A 4,385-nucleotide genomic window follows, 5' to 3' on the forward strand; every position below is an offset into this window, starting at 1 on the left:
TATTCGTGCACGGAAGCGAATGGCAGATGACATTAGTTAAGCTCGTCTCATATATATTAGTGGAAATAAATTAAATTTCTAAAAATCAATCTAATTAATTGTATTATTAATGTTAATTGAGGTTATTTTAGGGGTTGGATGGAATCGGTTCAAATCAATTCTGATAGGAATGGCATTGTTGCAATGGTTTTGTGGCTATGAATATTATTGTAAATAGTTTCATGTCTTGTGAATTATTGTTGTTATTTTTTATTTATTTTCAAATTTTGGTATGAAGAGCATTGTTGCAATAGTTTTGTGGTTATGAATATTATTGCAAATGGTTTCGTGTCTTGTAAACTCTTTTTAGTGAATATACTTGTGGGTTAGCGTAATATCAGCGATGTCATTCTGCCCTTTGGGCTAAGAGAGACTAAACAAAACAATATATATATATATATATATATATATTATTTTGTAAATAAAATTTAAGAAGATATCATCATAATATTTATTTATATAACCTAGAGGGGTTAACTTAATGGGTCTTTTAAGCACTTTTGTTATTGAGAGATTATGGGTTCAATTCTCTCGATACTCTTGAGGTCGGGCTCTATGGTTGCACTAGCAAGAGTGAGCAAGAGTAATCCTTTCGGGTGGATTTGCCTAATACAAATATGTCCAATCTCTAGATCTATGAACCATATAGAATATATATATATATATAAATAGAAATTAAAATGTAAATAAATTTAATTAATTTTTAATTTAAATTTTATTAAATTTAATAATAAAAAATTGTAATCGAGGAATCATGATAGAAGAAGGTTTAATTCATTTTAAAAAGATTTGATCAATATAATTTAAAAATAAATGTAGATTTGTATAAGATCATTAAAAATATAATTTAAAAATAAATGTAGATTTGTATAAGATCATAAAAATGCAAATTTAGTGTAATTATTAATCTCTAAATCTATGAAATATATAGATATATGGTTTTTTTTAAGTTAAAATGTAAATAAATTTAATTAGTTTTTAATTTTACCTTTTATTAAATTTTATAAAAAAAAATGTAATTGAGGAATTTTGATTTAAGAAGGTTTAATTTATTTTAAAAAGATTTGTTTAATATAATTTAAAAAAAAAAATTGTGGATTTTTAAAATAATACACGAATACTTCCTTCAAAATGTATATTATGATAACATGTCCACTATGAATTAATAGTGTCATTGTGGATCATATTTTAGGAGAGTTCCATTTTTACTAAATTCCAAGTTTATATGTATAAGAGTGAATAGTATAAACAATATTGAATTGTAGTTAATCGATCAAAAATGTTATGCCATATTTTAGGGTTAAAGAGTAAATTTAATGTTGCATTGTTTTTTATTTATATAATTTAACCAATATCATTTTGTTTGGTAAAGTACTTTTTTTAATAGGTTCAAACTTAATTAATTTAACACCTCGACTAATAATAATTTGCATCTAGAGAAATTATATTAATTGGTTTTGTGTCATTTATAATATAAGTGGATAAAAGTTCACCTTCATGTCTATTAATTTTATGGAATTGTGGTTCATAGTTTGGGTGGTTGGGTGAAAGGCTTGTTTTCTTCCCCACTCGGCTTCAATTTCCACAAATGACTTGTTGGCTCATTGTGATAAGGCTAAAAAGGTAGACATATCCTTGCAAGTGAGACACCCTTTGTAGGTATGTTTTCAAGCATCTTGACTCTTGCAAAGTCAAAAGTTTCTTGTTAGGCATTGGCTTCCAAAATATTGGCATTGGCCTAAAAATTATAGTAACACTCAACTAACTTTGAAATTTCAATACATCCTATTTATATTAAATTAGATAATTTAATACAAATTATATTAAATTAGATAATTTGACCCAAGTTATTTGAAATAAATAATAATGATAAAGAAATATTCAAACTAAATTAATTTTATCAAATAAAATAAATTATAGTAACCAATATTTAAACATTTTATTAAAAAAAAACCATAATTAAAAATAAATAAAACCAAGGGAAAAGATTCCCATAAAGGAACTATAAATTCCATGCTCTATATTCTTGATTTGGTTGGATACTTTTCACTTTGATAGATTTTGAATTCAAAATTAACGAATAATACTCCAAGATTTTCATCGATGTTCTTCTTAATCTTATTAATTATAAATAGGCCGTGCATTGAATTCAAATCCAACCAATAAAAACATATATGAAAATCTATATTCTTCTCAACCTTAATAACTATAAATGTACTGTGAATTAATACGTCAAGTGCTTGATTGCTCGCTCGTGAAAGATGAAAGTTGTGCAATTCTTTTTTTTAAATGACATTGACTTCAAACAAAAAAAAATGAGTTTTGTCGTAACAGAGTTGGAAAGGTTAAACATAGTGTGAACCTGCCGTAACAAAGAGGTGCATCCACTATGATGGAAACATTGCTTTAAATTTTAAAAAAAAAAATTATTATATATAGGGAATAAGCAAGATGATGGGAATTTTGTGCCTTAAAATTATTTTAAAAATATAATAAATAATTAAATTTAATATGGTTAAATATATTTTTTTATTAAAAGATAATTATTTATTTATGGTTAAAGTAAAAAGAAATTTAAATTTTATAATGTGAATAATTATTTTTTTTAAATTAGATATAATATATTATAATAATTGGATTTATTCATGAAAAGAAATCAGTTGAAATTTTGTTTTGCTAAGGTTTTTTTTTAAAATGGTGATGCCATTTGTGTTTTATGGATTTGTAATCATGTAATTGCAAGGTTAAATATAATTATTTTTGTCTCATCAAGGCATTCGGCTATCCAATTCGACTCGAAGAAGGTTTCAAATCGCATTGTGAAGTTGTTGGCTATAGATCTCGATGAGAATCGACATGTGATCGAGGCATTAGCTAACACACACTATTGAAAACCCTTGTGAACAGTGGCCTCCTTGACCCCACATCCCTCCATCTTGAGGACTTTGTGGCCTACTCTAGTAAATGCATGGCATCGAAGAATGTGGAGACATTTGGCATGGTTGTGTCCAATGTTTTCCACAAAACAACGTCAACCCTCTACCTTGCAAGAGAGCAAGGGACGAATAGAACGATGTGATGGAGGTGATGGACTCGGCTTCTTCCATTGAGGATGGTTCAGATGTTGGACACTTGCAAGCTTATGGAAATTTAAATGTTCTTGGAGAATCTAATTTCAATGTCTTTCATGACTCTATCGATGGATCTGTAATTTCAGCTCTCGTAAATCAGGGACAATCTTTTCAGCTTCAAAGTCTTCCTTATATCCAAGAAGAGGTTTTTACCCTAGATCTGGTAAATTTTACAATCTTTGTGAGACCTTTCTTAGGGGGTCTTTCTATATGTTTCTTAAAGCCTCAGATCTCATCTCTTCACACATCACCAAAATTCAAGACTAGTTTTGAATCCCCTCTAACAGTATTTGGCTCCTACATGGTGGAAGGCAACTTCAAAACTTGAAATCCCTCAAAGAGTAAAACATAGCCAAGGATTCCTCTGTTCATTTTGTATCCAGATTGAGAGGTGGAGCCAAAGGAGGACGGGTGGAGGACGGGTGTCTTCCTCCTCCTAAGCCAAGTCTTTTAAGGAGGCCTTAAAGTCAAGACATTCACCTTCGAACCCCAAAGATCTCTCAAGGCCAACATTCATCGTGGATCAAGAAACGAACACTCCATCCCTTGAAGTAAAAATTGTTATATCCAACTTCATGGGTACAACTTATGAATGGCAGGTGATTATTTGTTGTTTTAATGGATTTTGGCCCTCGACATCTACTCTTTAGGAATATGTACACCATAATTGGTCTTCGAATACAAAGTTGCATTTTTGCTCAAAAGGTTTCTTTGTGCTACTCTTTAGAAATTTAGAGGACCAGTAGAAGGTTTTTGATCAAGGACCTTGGTTTTGGCATCGTTCTAGTCTCTCATTTCAACCATGGTTTCCTGATGTTAATCCTCTTACAATGACGACTTTGGCAACTCCAGTTTGAGTAAGGCTTCCAACCTTTCCTGTCTATTTGACACAACATGATATCTTAGCCGATGTAGGATATTTACTAGGTTGCTTCATCAAAATAAACATTGAAAGGCTTTTGAAAGGAATTCTCACATTTGTTCACATTTGTGTTGAAGTGGACCTTAGTAAAAGGTTGTCTAATAAAATCCTTCTCGAGTGGAGGAGTAAGGTTTATTCATAACCATTGGCTTATGAAAACACTACTTTTTGTTTCAAGACTTGTCAACAGCCCGATCATCTTCAAAATGCATGCCCCTTTTCGCAAGGGGCCATTTCCTCCCAAGATTCGAAGAAAAGGAGTCATGGATGACAAGATTGAAAGGGAACAAATG

This window comes from Pinus tabuliformis, chromosome 8 (assembly GCF_031772625.1).
Source record: "Pinus tabuliformis cultivar Carrire ecotype Pingquan chromosome 8, CPIR1, whole genome shotgun sequence".
In the NCBI taxonomy this organism is placed as follows: domain Eukaryota; kingdom Viridiplantae; phylum Streptophyta; class Pinopsida; order Pinales; family Pinaceae; genus Pinus; species Pinus tabuliformis.